Here is a 15865-nt window from a genome sequence, read left to right on the forward strand (position 1 = left end):
CGCCGGGCCGAACTCTCGCATCCCCTGGCTGCGTTTCGGCCGTTTGCAGAGTGTCCCCCGCGTCCCGGCTCTCCCACAGGGCACACGCCCGGGAGCCGGCACGCGGCAGCACCCCGAGCCCATGCGACGAGGGAAAATGCCGCTCACCCGGAGCAGCACCGGCCAGCGGCAGCCCCAGCCCGGCCCTGCCGCCCCCCAGCCCCACGGCAGTGTTGGAGCCTCTGGAGCTGCAGCGAGGAACTGCCCCAGCGCCGCTCTGCGGATTAAGCACGGGATTTACGGAAGAAATAGCAGCAGTTGAAAGCAGCTCCTTTCTGCACTATTTGGTTTGGAAATCTCATTGTGGGCCTGGCCATTCCTCCCCGCTTCCTGAGCTTAGGAGAAGATTATTTTTTAAAGGAAACCGTCAAAAAAAGTCTATTTTACAAAGTGAAGTTTAAGCTTAAGTCTCTTTGGCAGCAACATCTGAGCGGGGAGAGATCAAAGACCCACCAGCTCCACTGCCAACGCGAAGAGATTTTTGCTAGCAATTTGATTGCAATATTGTGGTTTAAATGCTTCATTTTCAAAATTCAGCGCTGTACTGTACGAGCCTGGGATTTATTATCCCTTGGACAAAGTTAATAGTTAATGTTCAGTTTGGAGGCAGGGCGAAGTCCTTCCAAGTGACAGCTCTTAGCCCTCAAGTCAGCCAGCGTCTCATCTGAGCTACGGCACGAGGAGGAAATGGGCAAAAATATGCCTGAGAATGTTCATTTCCAGCCAGGGAAGAAGCAGCTCGGGAATCTGTGACCATGCCTGGAGCAGAGCGCTCCAAGGGGGTGCGTGACCTGCCACAGCCCCTCTCTCCCTGTGTCCCCCAGGAGGGGCTGCGGGCAGCAGGAGCAGCCTCAGCGCTGGCCCGGAGAGTCCCCAGTGTCAGGGTGACCCCCCAACGTCAGCAGGGTGGCCCCGAGGGGGACAGCAGGGCACCGTGCAGCTCTCGCACCATCCGCTGCTCCTGCGCAGGAGCCGAGACCTTCCTCCTGCCGCTCCTGTCCTCTCCCCGTCCCCTGCTCCATCGCCACAGAAAGAAGCATTATTATTATTCATCACTAGTTTGATGTGTTATTACTGGCTATTTTGCTGCTGTTGCAGCTGATGCTCTGTGTGAGCAGGGCACCAGGCGCCCACCCGGGACCCTGCTGCCGGAGGAGGGGAGCGGGGGCAGCCCCTGCTCATGGCAGCCCCGACTCCAGGCCACGGAGAACCCGGCCGGCGCCGGAGCTCAGCAAGAAGCTGTTGTGCCCAAGTGTGCTGTGGCAGGAGCTTAAACCCTGTTCCCAGAAACTGCTGAGCAACACCAAGGAGCCTCAGTGTCACAAAGATCCCCTGGGAAGATGCTCTCGGATCCACCGGAGAAGGCAGGACTTCAGGAGAGCGCTGGGGGGCCGCTCCCAGGAATGGTGCCTTGGTTTCTGTGGAGACCCGGCCGGGGAAGAGCCCGGAGCAGGAGCAGCCCGATGCAGCAGGGAGGAGAGGGGTGAGCACGGGCACGTTTCCAGCCAGACCTCCGAGCCCCGGGCTGGTCCCCAGCTGCCGCAGTGATGCCGGCCCCGCCGCAGGGACCAGGAGGGGATGGAGGGACAAGGGTGAGAGGGAAATGATTTTTCCTGGGAGATGCCACGGACAGCTTCCCAAGGCAGCCCCAGTGCAGGGGAAAAGGAGGATAAAAGGCCATGGAGAACCAGGTGGCTGGGGAGGGCTCAGACCAGGGACACGCAGACCCCGAGGAGCACCGGCCCCCGGCGGCGAGCGGCTGAGGATGCGCTGCTGCCAGGCCCCAGCGAGCCCCCCCTGCCCACGAACAGGTCTCCATGAAACGCACGCAAAAAGCCCTCTCAGCACAGGTGGCAGCAGGAGCGGAGTCGCCTGACGAGCAAAGGGCAGCTGTGGGCAAGCAGCGAAGTGGGAAATGCGGAACGGTGCCCCGAGAGCCCCAGCTCCCACCAGCTCCCCTGCAGGCTGCAGCCCCCCGAGCCGCGCTGCCGCAGCCCCCCGCTGCCGTCCCACCCGCAGACCTGGAGTAAGGGAAAGGGGTTCTACATCGCACTCGAATGTAATCCTGCCGTGTTTACAGCATATGCTTTTCACTATTAATTCCCTGTTATCCGTAATCCTTCTTCCTAGCTGACACAGTAATTTCTGTCTTCAAGCCTTAGCAGGGCAGTTTGCTCCAGAAGTTTGTAAAGCTTTTGAGAAAGAAAGTTACTAATGAAGTAACTCTTGGAGCCTTAAACTCCAGACTATCAATTCCTTGTTTTAATCCACAAGCAGGCTTTTAAAACCCTTTGACGTGCTGGCGTATGCAAAAGGTCCTTCACGGCTCGCCATCACTGAATTTCAGCCGCTGATGCTTCTGCTTATGTCCCCATTTAGGAAAGAATCCACTTTGGGACAGCAGTTGAGCACGTTTTTAAATCCTAAATGACAATCAGGGACTTACTCCCCCTTGAACACGCCAGCCTCCTGTGAACCGATGCGGCTGTAACTGTTCCCACCTCACTGCTGCATCTCACTCTTATCTCCTCGTTTGAGGAAGTTTTCCTGGCAACTCGCTCTGTCCCTTCCCCTGACCCCACAAGGCCCACTGCCGACGCCGGCACCGCAGCTCTCCAGGCACAATCCCCGCAGCCCCGGCATCCCCTCAGCGAGGGGCAGGATCCCGCTGGAAACAGAGCAGAGAACAGCCACCGAGGCTGTGGCAGACCCCGGGGGATCGATGCACGGCGGGTCCCCATCCTCCCCGGGGGGCTGGGAGAGACCCCGGCCGGGCTAAAGGCACCTCGCTGCCGAGCCCCGTCTCTCCCAGGACGGCAGCTCCCTGCATGATCCAGCTCCATGAAAAGGCAGGGACGGAGGCACCGGAGCCGCTCTCGGCGCCGCTGGGCAGGGGTCCTGCCAGCGCACAGCAGAGCCCGGGCGGTGGGGACAGGGCTGCTAGCGACCACCGGCCACTGCACAGACCAAACCAGACGCCGGCGGTGCCATCAGACACGTCTCCCGCTCGGGCTCCAGTCCTCGGTGCCGGCGACAGGGCCATCTGTTTGCTCTTCTCGCAGCAAAATATTCGTCAGTGAGTCACTGCTAAGAACAAGCACGACACGAGTTTCTGCCAGAATGGTGAGTTTCACACCATTCAAATATTTATCGTGGATTAAATACAGGGGATTTTTAAGAATTAATTAAAGGGGGGAAAAAAATTATTTAAAAAAAAAAAATCCTGACAAGCGCTGCAGTCCCCAGCAGTCTCCAGGTGTGATGGAAAAGACAAACGTGAGGGTTTGGGGATAAGAAAAAAGACTCTGCTCTGCAAAGCCTGAGGTACTGGTGTCTTGTTTTGTGAAGAATCTACCACCCTCACCCATTTAAGGCAAGAAATAGTTTTTCCCTTGTTTACCCTGAACAGCCACGGGCTTACCTAGAGCCCCAGCGCTCTCAGTTAGTGATTTCTTTCATCACCAGAAATATAATTCCCTCCGTCCACCCCACCATCCGTCAGCACAAGGCAGGACGTCCCCATCTGCTCATCACGACCTGGGGTGACAAAATCCTTGCTGGCATCAGCCCGGGTCCTGCCGCAGAGCCTTCACCAGGATGCACACGGCATCCTCCAGCCCTGAACACGGCTCTCCAGCGATCCATACATTAAGTCCCAGTGACTGATGACATGTCACCTTACATTTTGCTACCGTGTAACTTTTATGAATTAAATTTAGAATTTATAAGTCTATAATTTAGAGGCACTGAAAAACCCTCTCCATAAAACCGAATTGGTTTTTCCAATAACTCAAACTCACTTTTTTCATTCATGCAAGCTCGGAGTGGCTCCCTGTGTGCTCTGGTTTGAATTGGCACCCTTCTTCCACCAGCACGCAGAATACTCTTGGGGCAACTAATTCCGGTATCTATTATTCAGAGGCTAATAAACATGTTCATAGTAATCATCCGGTGATGAATATTGCCTTGTCAGAAAGTCAGCCCTGCTTGCTGCATACAAGAAAGATACCTTTAAAGCACGTCACGCTGTTTGTAGCGCATACAACAAAAATGCTTTAGCGGCAGCTTCACTTGCAGTGGCTGCATCGCCCAGAGAACGGCAGAGCTCCTGGTTTTCCTTCTGTGGCCGGGACAGCTGCACTTCCAAGCTCAAGCAAGGAGCAACCGAAATCTGGGTGACCTCTGCAAAGCCGCACTAGATGCCACGTGGTTGGTGCCACGTACTGCTGTCCCTGAACTTTTGCGTTTGTACCCGGAGCCGCGCTGGCTGGGGAGTCGCTCTGGTACCCCCGCAAACTGGTAACCCCTGCTCGGAGCTGAGCCCCGTACGCCCACGGCATCCCCGAGCCGCCAGCTCCGGCTCAGCATCCTCTGGCTTCAGCAAAGCTGTCCCAGACCCCGCGCAGAGGAACGGGCAGCAATCGCCTCGGTTGTGCTAAGCAGCAGCCTCCCGTCTGTGCCACCGAAACCCTCAGAGAGGCACAGAGACGCCGGGAGAGCCCCCGGGACCCGGCAGCCCCGAGCTGCCAGCGGAGCCAGGGCCCTGCCCGCCACGGGCACCGGGATTTGCAGGGTCCCGGGGGGAATCTCCCTTTCCCAGCAGCGTCCTCTCCCACACCTTGCGGGAAAGAGCTCTGCGCCTTGCGGTCAGTGCCACTGCACACGCAGCCGAGGAAAAATAAAATAAACCGAACAGCAAAAATCCAAATCCGTGCGCGCTAGTCACAACCAGAAAACCAGGCACCTTCGGTTTTCTTGGCAACATTCCTGCCCAGAAGCTTGCTTCTCTTCCAGCAGCTGAACGCAGCAAAAAGCTCATGGGAGAAAAGAAAGAATAGTATAAATGGTTCATAAAAAATTTACTTTCATGAAAGCGAAGTGAGGCGCTGGAAGAAACACAGGGCGAGAGTTGCAGTGACTCCTAGTGAAGCCACAGCCCAGCCGAGCTCTCCCTGCGCCCTCCCCTCCACCGTCCCGGCCGTGGTGGAGCTGCCTCGTGGTGGAGCTGCCTCGGGGTCCCTGCAGCCCCACTGCGCCATCGCTCCAGCGCCGTGTCCCGGGGACGGAGCCGCGGGCGAGCCCGAGCGTCCCAGCATGCCCAGGACGATGGAACGAGCCATTTAATCTGTACTCCACGAGTGGCCACCAAAGCGTTACCACCACGCTGCACACGCCGCTGGAACGATTTGGTGCGAGGTGTCAGGGTGAAGCCCTGGGCCAGCAGCGTCTGTCAGAGTCTGCGTGAGCGGAGAGACCGTGAGCTGCCCGTACCCCATCCTCCGCCGAGGCCAACAGCTTGTCCCAGAAGCGTTCCCCAGGAAAGCCACTCGCCCCCGCAGCCCCCTTGGCGGGAGGGGAGGGGGCACAGCTCATGCTCCCAGAGACTTAAAAACAGAAACAAAGTAAAACACCAGAAGTAAGGGCGAATCCCAAATCCAAACACAAGGCGGGAATTCAAAACCCCAATTCAGAATCAAAACTAAGAACAGGTTCAAAAGCGATGAATATTTAAATCTCCCTGAGTTGCACCTCAAGAATAAAGATTGTCAGGCAAGGAAGCGAGGAGCACAAGCCTTGTGATTAAGGCAAAACAGATCTTATTTGTGCTACAGGAATGACCATATGTGGAATCCTTTTGGGAGACCGTAATCAGTCAGATTAACATGATAATGAACTCTGATTTACCCAGCGATGGGAAGATCTTTGTCCTGGGAGACATCCCGTTGCTCACTGAATATTAACAATGACGACTATTTTTTTTTTTTCTTATAACCATGGATATCACTTGACCGCAAAGATTATTAATCCTCCCAAAAGGAGACTTCCCAGGCAGAGGGAGAGAGCCATTTCAAGGTGTAAATGATCCACACTAATAGAGGGACAGACAGCAGAAGCTTTCCAATAAATCTGACGCTGCCTTCAGCAGAAAATAAGCTATAGACACAAGCACCAGGTGATGGAGATTTCACGACAACAAGGTTATTTTACCAATAACACCATGGCACAGGCCCTAGATAACACGCTGGGTGCCGTGCGGAGAGTACCCGCAACCTCTTGGAGAGTCCTTCCTAGGGGAGAGCAGCCCCTGACAGGGCTGGAAAAGCACGAGCTGGGGGAAAACGCTGCTGTGAGCCCTCTCCCAACACGGGGGCCCAGGGACGGCTGTGCCAACATCGGTCTGCGCTGGGACAGCCCCTCGCCGAGGGGGGACGCTGCGGGCACGGGGGGGAACAGCACCAGGAGCCGCTCGCTGCGGAGAGAGCCGTGCCACCGCCTGCTCCCCGCTCCAAGGCAGGGATGCTCTGCTCAGCGAGCCCGGCTCGGGGGATTGGGATGGGACACAGCAGACACCCTCAGCCCGTGCCCCGCCGCCAATCCTCATCGCCACCAGCGAGGATGGCTTGGCCAAGGGCAGCGGGGGCAGCTCACGCAGGCGCTGCCGGACAGCACTGGGGTGTACGAGAGACAAAGCGGAGAGACCCTTGGAAGGGGAATCCCCCCAGCATCACCTCCGAGGGACCGAGGGCTGTGTCCCCGCAGGGACGCGACAGCGTGGCTGGCCCCATGGTGCACGGACCGGCCGGCCCCTCCATGGCAGCAGGCAAGGGTGGGCAGCGCTGGCTGGCAGCGTGCACAAAGCAAGAGCGCTCCAAGGGAAGAGCGCCCGCACCAGCCCCTTTTCCCCGAAGCCGTGGCCAGGAGAAGCGGGCAGGGGCGCGGGGGCAGGCGGCGGGGGGCTGCCGGCAGCTGCGGGCACTGGGCCGGGGAGCGCGCGAGCGGAGACGGCAGGCACGTTTGATCACAGCCTGCTCCCCGACTAAACGCTTTACGAGCTTGTCGAGCAGCTGGGTGTCGACTTCAGAGCGCAGCAAAGAGCCTTGTTTTATTCATCAGAAGTCTGAGAGGGAAAAAGCGTTCGGGTGAGAACCCGTAATAGCAGCAGAGCTCCGTAACTGTTCATTTTACAGTGCCCGCTCCCCCGCAGAGCCACTCTGGTTTGTGCGGGACCACTGCCTGCTGCCTCCCCTGGCAAAGCCTGGCCAGTGGCCCCCGTAGCCCCTTGCCGTGCCACCCTGGCAGATGCCGCAGCTCCTGCGGGGAGGTGAGCTCTCATCTCCCCGGGTGCTCCAAGCGACGCCTGACACCAGCCCAGCGCCCACCGGGAATCAAAAGCACCAACTCAGCACTTCCCAGGTCACCCTGAACTGGCTTCCCCCCCTCAGCCCCAAAGAATTTTTTCTCTATTTATTAGGATTTTGGGATGAAAGAGAAGCTGACCTGCACCTGCAGAATGGCTCCATTCTCTGCACATCGCACACAGACCCTGCAAATCCACCAATTATTTTCTTTCATCATTGAAAGTTTCGATAGCTCAGGTCCACACCAAGTATTTACAGCAGGCTGTGGCTTTCAGAAAAGGAAAGGAAGAAAAACTGCTTTAGCTGATGTGGTTTTATTTCTAAAGGCTGGCATAATATCAGGAACAGGCAGGAGAAGCGACGTATTTGTCATCTCAGCAAGGCCTCCATTTCGCCCGTGGGTTTAATGTCTCAAAATACATATTCATTTAAATGCAAATTTCTGCCTTCACCTGGGACCCAACAAAAGCTTTTGCCGAAATGAATGTTGACCTTTCACACTGACTCTCCATCTCTCCCTGCTTTCCTCTGTAAATCAAAGCCTTTGAAGATGACCTGGGCTTTTGACCTCGCTGGGGAGAAAGCGGCGCTGGCGAACAGCAGCCACCAGCCTCCCACCCCTCTCCACCTGCCCCGGCCCACCCCGGGCAGCGTCCTGGTGATGGGCATTGCGGGATAACAGACTTCGGCAGGGAGAAGGCTCCCTGAAAACCCACCTCGACGTCCCACAGAGGTGGTCGGAGCTGGCCCACGCTGGTGCCCCGGCACCGTGGCACTGCCCCCAACCGCCGCAGGCTCTCGCCAGGGCATAAACCCCCGGAGCTGCCGAGCACCAGCAGCTCCTCAGAGGACGCTGCGGTCCCCTCCCCGGCGTGGCACGGGGACACCCAGGCAGCCACAGCATCGCTTGGGCCACCCGTCAGCCACGGAGGAGCCCCGGGGTCTACAGGGGCTGCACAGTCCCGTCACCCTCGTGTGTCCCTGCCCCGGGGAGGGCTGGTGGCTCTGCTCGGGGACGAGCTGCAGGAACAGGGGTCTGCAAGACACCGTCCTGCTGAACGGGCTCGTTCCCCACAGCCCCCCCGGGTGGCACAGCTGGTGCCCGGCTGTAGAGCAGCGTGGAGAGCACACGGCCACGGAGGAACAAGCCCAGAGGAGGGCTCGGCACAGAGCTCTCGTGGGACATCTCCAGCTGCAAGGGAGCGGGGCTTCGCTCAGCTGTTGCTATTTTTAAAGAAAAGACCCCAAAAGGCCTCTGTCCTTCCAGTCACACGCCAGTGTCACACACGACCTTTTCAGATCAACCCGAGAGGGCAAAAAACATTCTCTCGGTAACGTGATTTGGGGGATGGTTATGTGGGTTGACATCTTCCCCCGAAAACACCCACAGGACACAGCGCCTTGGTATTTTGCAGAAAACGTGTCAGGGAGCTTCAGGTCCTCCCGAGCTTGGAGCGGGCAGCCGGCAGGCGATGCTGCACCCAACGCCAGCCCCCCCCCATCACTGTCACCCCTCCTCCGGGGTGTCCCCCCACCTCCCCTCCGCGGCCAGGACTGCGTGGGGCAGCTGGGGGGCACTTAGGAATCCAGAGCCCGACACTGCAGGGAGCAAAACGCAGCCCAGCTTAAACCCCGGCTGGGGAAAAAAAAAAATAAAATTAACAGTTCCTCCGCAGACTCGAACACCGATAAGGAGTTTGTTTGATATTTCCAGCTATGGATTTAGGCTGGATCTGCAGTTAACATCTGCAGGAAGGATGTGCCATCCTTCATGGGAAGCTCTTGGGGAAGCGGAAAGAAAACTGTCATTCCATGCGTTTCCCAAGATTTCCGGCAGGATCCAATTATCCACAGCAAGCCATAAGCAGAATTACTTCCCCCCCCCCCCGCCCCCCGCAATAGGAACAAGTGACCTTATTTCTCTGTTCTGTCCGATTGCTGGGTATTTTACCCCCTCAGCCCCATCCCAGCCTCTGGCGGGGGGCGGTTGCAGAGAGCTGGGGGCTGTTCCCCGCTGCCGGGCAGGAGCTCACTCGCCTGCCCGTAGCAAGACGTCGTTCTAAGCCTGGATGGCCGTGTAAGCTCTACCGCAGCCACCATCAGGGGGTGAGACCTGCACGACCTAAAGGCTTGTCCCCACGTGCCACCAAGCCACGGAGGTTGCACCAGCCCCGCGGGGCTGAGTCCGTTCCCTGTTCACCCAGGGCTCCGAAGGCCTGTCCCAAACCCCGCACCCACACGGCGAAACACCCCGTCACCGCAGGGGGAAAGGTACAGGAAACAAGAGCCTCTTCGCAAAGCCCCCAGCCCATCACCAGCAGGCAGGTGGGGGGAGCACGGCCCTGAGGTCATGTACAAGAAAACCACACAAAACCGGCCTGGATTTTTAAAAGCAAAAGCATTTCCCACATTATATTCTGAAAAGTAAGTGATCTGATCCCTGCTAACACCATCGCAGGCAGCGTGTGGCTTTCGTCGCTCTCTACAGCAATTAAATTCCCCGCGTACGGTGTCGCCCCGCACACAGCGCCCCCGAACGCCGAACACTTGGGCAGCTTCAGAGGACGGCAGAGAAGGAGCCCAGCCCAGCCCCGCTGCACACGCAAACCCAACGCCGTCAGAAAGACGCCTTCATGTTAACTTGTTTACTTTCCATATCAAAAAGGGACAGAATAAAGGATTCTCAGCTCCGCTCAACAACAACAACAAAAATGTTTGACAAAGCATCATGTTTGGAGATGAGAAGCAGCGAGACGGGCTGAGGCGTTACAGAAGCCGTATTGCTGCATTTGCACAACAGAGAAGCAGCAGGAGCATCCCCAAGGGAGGGGGAGCCCCCCAGGACCCCATAACCGTGTGCCAAACCCAGCATCGCGCAGCCACCGCCTCCGGCTGCGCAGCAGAGGGGGAGCCGGCGGCGCTGCCACACGGCTAACGGGCAACCCGCCCGCGGGAAGAGAGCCCACGGCCTGGAAAGGGTAAAGCCACGAGCTCCAGGTGCCCTGAGCCCCGCGAAGCCCACTCCAGACCCCCCCGCCGAGCCCCTCCATGCGCAGTGCAGGTGCCGGGCGAGCAGCGGGGGCACGAGCAGCGCCGGGGGCAGCGTAAGGGTTCGGCTCCCCAGCACCGGGGGAAGCTCCGGCTTTCTGTAAAAGTGAGAAACAAGTCTCGACGTCTCCAAACCCTGCGGCTGCCCGCATGTGGAGGCACCCGGCTGAGCCACTCCGCAAGGCTGGGGCCCCCCCGGGCTCCGGGCCCCACAGAGAAGTCAGCTCCAGCATCCCCCATCCCACCCCGAACCCCGAGGACTCAAACCCAGCAGGTGGTTGGAGAACTGCAGCGTGAGATGACTTTGCCAAGGTCGCAAACAGGCACAGCCTCAGAAATGGCAGGTCCCAGGCTCCCGGGCCGCGGGGAGAGGCGCGCGGGGACCCGGGACCTGCCAGCTGCGGCTCTGACATTTCTGCAGAACCTTGAGTTACTAAAATTACAAATGCTCTTATGATTTAATCCCTGCGTTCTACATTGTACCTACGAGCAATACGCTAAACCCTGTCTCTGAGGCCACGCAGGAGCCCCGTTCCATCCCACGTGCACCCCAAGGCTGAGCCTCCCGGGGGTGCACCACCCTTCGGTGGCCCCACGGGTGTCCCGGCAGCGCCCGGCTCCCTGCCCCTTCCCCACGGGGGTCCCGGCAGCGCCCGGCTCCCTCCCCTTCCCCACGGGGGTCCCGGCAGCGCCCGGCTCCCTGCCCCTTCCCCACGGGGGTCCCGGCAGCGCTGGGCTCCGGGGTGCTCCCCGCCCAGCGCAGCCCGATGCCTATCAATTTACATGCCAATTAAAGATGCCACCTCTGCAACACCGAGCCGCAGCCTGTGCCCACCCCGGCACTTTCGGGTACCAGCAATCACAGGAGCGCATCCGAATCAACCCGCTGCCAGGCACAGCTCGTCCTCCGAAAAACCGCCTCTCCTGCGGGCAGGGGGCTGCAGGGAGAGCCAGGGAAGCACACTGCCAGCGGGCAGAGGGGTGAGGAGAAGTGTTTTAACAGTTAGTGAGATTTTCATTTTAACTTGAAATCCAAAGCCGCTCCCCCTCCCCAGGTGGGGAATGCTGGGGGAATCCCTGGGGGCGCTCCGGAGAGGGGGGCCGAGCCCCGGAGAATCCAGGCAGAGACCTTGGCCATAGCGTGGAGCGGGATGTACTCAGGCAGCACCTGTGGTGCCAGGAGGGTGCTCTGGGAATGCGATGGGTGGGAAAATTTGGAGACTGAAGTGCAGCCAGACGTGCAGCAGCACCCACAGACACCGCAGGACCCGTGCCCGGCTCCCACCTCTTCCCTCGCAGGAGGGAAACCAAGAGGCACCCAGGAACCCAGCGGGGCTACCCGGAGAAGGACACCCCGAGCAGGCTGAGCCGAGCAGCCACCTCATTACGCTAAGTGGGGCGAGGTCGTCCTTCCTAATTACCGCAATGCTTTATTGCCTGGCTAAAAACATGACAGCAGGATGACAGAGATGCCATTTGAACCTTCACTGCACAAACTGGGATGATTCCTTCGACACGAACCGCAGGGCCGCGCTGCAGAGCCCCTGTCCTGCCTGATGGGGCCCGTCCGAGCTGACTCTGGGGGAAGCAGGAGGGAGATGAGGTCCTGCTGGCAGGAGGGAGGGCAGCGCCAGCCAGGCAGAGCATCACCGCTGCCTGCAACAGGGCTCAAGGCAGCCACCATTTTCATTTTTCAATAATGAAGTGGATTTTTAGAAGTACCAATTAAACACAGCACCGAGACGAGCACAGCCAGGGGTCCCGCGGCCGGGCGCGGGCTGTGCCGCAGGGATGCAGCTGGGGTGGGTGCATTCCTGCTCCCTCTCCCAGGAGACCCCAGCTCCGCGAGTCACCTGCTGCTGATTTATTGCCCAGGAATATTTAGAGATGGGCTTAACGCGCTCCCACAGGCAGGCTGCGGGCTCCCGGGGATTTCTTCCCAGTACTGAAACGCAGCCCCCCCGGTGCAGCGCGGGGCTGGGAGCCGGGCACAGGCTGCAGAGCTGCTCTGGGGCCGTCGCGGGGTTCTGCTCGCCGAAGGAGCGTGGGAATTACAGACAGAGCACGATCATCCCCTGTGAGCTTGGCCAGTTCATTAAACAGACTCCAACAAGTTCAAACAAATTATCCCTTTTAAAAATCAACTCCTGGCAATACTAAAAATCATAGACATTAAAAGAAACGGTCTGAGCTCTCTTGCCAGCATCCACGCTTTCCATGTTCACTTTGGTGTCCCAGACAGCCACCACCGCCAGGGCAATGGCGTTAGTTTTATATGCTGCTTAGACAGAATTTCATATTTAGAGATAAAAATAATCCACAGAAACATGGCCCGGGGCTCTCCCATGGGCTCAGAAGCAGATGAGTTTGTACAAAACACAAGTTTTAGGACAGCTCTCCCCTGAGAGCAGCCGTTTCGAGCAGGGGCTGGCCCTGCTGCACCCCCTCGGGCACAGGGGTCCCAGGGACGCCTGCCCCGACCACCGTCACCACCAGGGACCTCCGCACCCCACCGCGCACATGGCCCTGCCCTCTCGCCACGGACCCCCTGCCCCACAGCCCCTGCGCTCGGGCACGGGGCCTTTGCCCTTCGCAGCAGCTCTGGGGACACAAACTGCACCCACGGCCCCCTGCAGTACGATGCATTCAGACAAAATACTGATTAAGTGATGTCAGGCAGGGGGATTACTCATGTTGGTGTAGGAAGTCATTGTTTTAAGCCCAGATGGCTGCATAAGCTTTACCGCAGCCCTGATCAGCGGATGAGAATTGCGCGACTTAATGGAAGGAGACTTCCGATCGAGCGCTTGACTGAAGCTAATGCCAGCTGAATATCCAAACGCCAACCACTGCATTGCTCTGCTAGCGACAGCTCGGGAGTAAACAGATTTTTTTTTTCCTGTTGTGCGCCCTGCAAAGCCGTTCTCCCTCTGCCTCCCCCAGGGCACACGTTGCACAGGAGCCAGTTGGGATGCCCGCAAAATGAACGTTTCCTTGCGAAATCCTTTGGGGTGAGCTGGGAGCCCGGCAAGGGCAGGCGAGGCTCAGCGCTGGGTGGGCACGCGGAGCGGCGGGATGCGCCGAGAGGCCACGCAGCTGGAGGAGGCTGCGCAGCGGAGCCAAAGCAGGCGCGAGCTCGCCAGCAGGTTTTATCTCGTGAAGTGAAACCAGAACTGGGTCGCAAGCCTAAAAAGCCCCACCTGTGAGTACTGTCCATCCCCCCCCAGCATGACGACGGGGTCCCAGCTTCAGCAGGAACACTTCCCATCCCTTAAAATCCTTAGCACAGCCTCGTGTGGCAATATCTGAGCCCACCCCAATAATCTGGAGAGGGTGGAAAGCAAGCAAAGCTGGGTAATCCTGGCACCGAGGAACAACTGAACATTCAGTCCTTTAGGCAAAATGAAATGACGGAGACGGAGATGTAACTCAGTGCAGTGGCTCCCGAGTTTATTTTCAAACACAGGCCTGAAGAAAAAATAAAAATAATTACAGAAACGAAGTCATTGTGGCTGCACTATCACATCCAATTATCTCAAGGTTGACAAAAGATCAGGCCCTGAGGAAGAGTCTCCCTTCACGCCGCGGAGCCAGCAGTGCTGCCAGGACACCCCGGCAGGGCTCCCCACTGCCACGCAGCTTTCATTTCACACGCCGTTTGCCTTCCTCCCTCCCCAGCAAGCTGCTGAAGCAGCGCATCCCTGCCCATCCCCGCGGGCGCAGGCTCTGCTCGGCAGCGGATGCTGGACCGCTCCGCTCCCCCCGTGCCACGCCAAAGGGCACCGACCTCCTCCCAGCGTGGGTCTCCTGCCCCACACACCGCAGAAACGCGCCTTTTCCATCCTCCCTGCTGCTGGCTGATACTTTATCTCAGGTGCCACCAAGTTCAAAGAGCCTCTGGCGTTATCTCTGAAAAGGCGCTCAGGGCTTCCCAGGCCGCACCAGGACTCGTTTAGCCCCAGGACTCCTGCGACAGCGCGGGTGCAGTGCCTCTGCCCCGTCAGCTCCCCCAGCCGGGCACGTTTCCCCCATCATCTGCTTTGCCAGCAATAAGGGAAAGGCAGACAGTGCACCCAAGGCCTCGGCAAGGCTGTGCCTCGGTGAGTACAGAGGAAAAATCCTCCCGTCGCAGGCTCCAACAACCTTAGCATATTCCATAAGACAGAACGACTCGTGGGAAAGTTCGGAGTTGTCACCGAGTTTCTCCGGAGCAAGGGGAGATGTGAAAGAGAGAAACCACTAAATGGTGACTCAGCGCTGACAAAGCAGCTCCGCGGCGACTATTTGAGAGACGCAAGAAAGGAGAACACGGGAGACCTAACAAAGAGAAGAGACAAAAGAGAAACCTCTCCTTTAGGCACAGGCAAAACTTCCAGCCTGGCTGGAGCTTCCCAGCATGGCTGGATTCTAGATGCCTCCACAAATGAGGCATCTGATCTGTCCCCAAAAGACATTTTTCTGAATTGAACCGTCTCCTGGCTGGGATCTGCAGGGCAGAGGACAACAGATGTGCCAACAGTTGATAATGAGTTTTCACCGACCGGGTGCAGCAGCAGCCGCCGAGACCTCTGCCAGCTGTCACAGCACCATCCCCACCGCTCCTCTCCACAGGTCCAAGGGCCTGCGCCCCCCATCGCTGCTCCCCACCAGCCCCACGGCAGGGATGCCCCGGCCCGCAGCCCCGGGCTCTCCTCCTTCCCCGTTTGACAGTTGTGCGATGCCAGACACCACAGCCCCGAGAAACGTCCTCAAAGTAAAGCTCTTATTTCCTCTACACCAACCAAATGCACGAATAACGAACACCACAACGTATCCCCGAAGGCAGGCAATTATGAGCAAACCTGCAATTACGCACTGCCGCTTCCACGCAAAGCGCGGCGTCAAACCCATTCCTCCGAAGGGTTTGGGGCCGGAGAGAGGTCTATAACCCAGCACGACACATCTGGATTTGGAGATCAATTGCCGTTTCAGATACAAAAAGGAAAAAGAAAACGGGATGAAACCACTTTTCGCAGCAGATGTTACTGGATCCACCCCAGGTGGAGCTGATCTTGTTTGAGCCCGGTCCTTGTAAGTGCCAAAGAGCATCAGTTCCCGTTCCCTTCTGCGACTGCTCCCCACCTGCGGCCGCAGCCAGGGGACAGCTTCAGGCAGCGAAACCTCCGTCAACGACAAACGGCACAACTGAAGCTGGCAGACAGGGAGAAACAGAACGGGGAGAAATAACACCGTCCCCAACGTGGCGAGCCCCCACCCGGCACCGCAGCCCCCGCCCTGAGCTGGCCCCAGGCGCCGCGTCATTTGCCATCTTCCCATCCGCAGAAGCCCCGTCCAACAGAGAGAAGGATTTCAGGAGACGTGTCGTGAAAAATGAGCATCACACCCCGCAGGATTTAGGTTTGGTTCTCCCTTTTTTTTTTTTTTCCCCTCCCAGTATGGGTGCGGACACGGAACAAAACCCCAGAGATTAGAAGAGAACAATATGGAGGAATTCACTAAAAAAAACCCCTCTGATTCTGACTGAACCATTGGGACACCCCCGTGTTCCTCAGCCGGGAGGAAGCAGCAGCGCGCGGGGCTGGGGCCGGGGCTCCCGCAGCGGGGTCTGGAGGGCAAAGCACTGACCCCAGGGGCAGAGA

General features: G+C 58.3%; 1 protein-coding gene across 2 annotated transcripts in view; it reads right to left on the minus strand.

Moving 5' to 3' along the window:
• FRMD5 (FERM domain containing 5) overlaps positions 1–15865 on the minus strand; it is a 102349-nt gene that overhangs the window by 34961 nt on the left and 51523 nt on the right. The gene's annotated exons all lie outside the window — the stretch shown is intronic.

This window comes from Larus michahellis, chromosome 9 (assembly GCF_964199755.1).
Source record: "Larus michahellis chromosome 9, bLarMic1.1, whole genome shotgun sequence".
NCBI lineage: Eukaryota > Metazoa > Chordata > Aves > Charadriiformes > Laridae > Larus > Larus michahellis.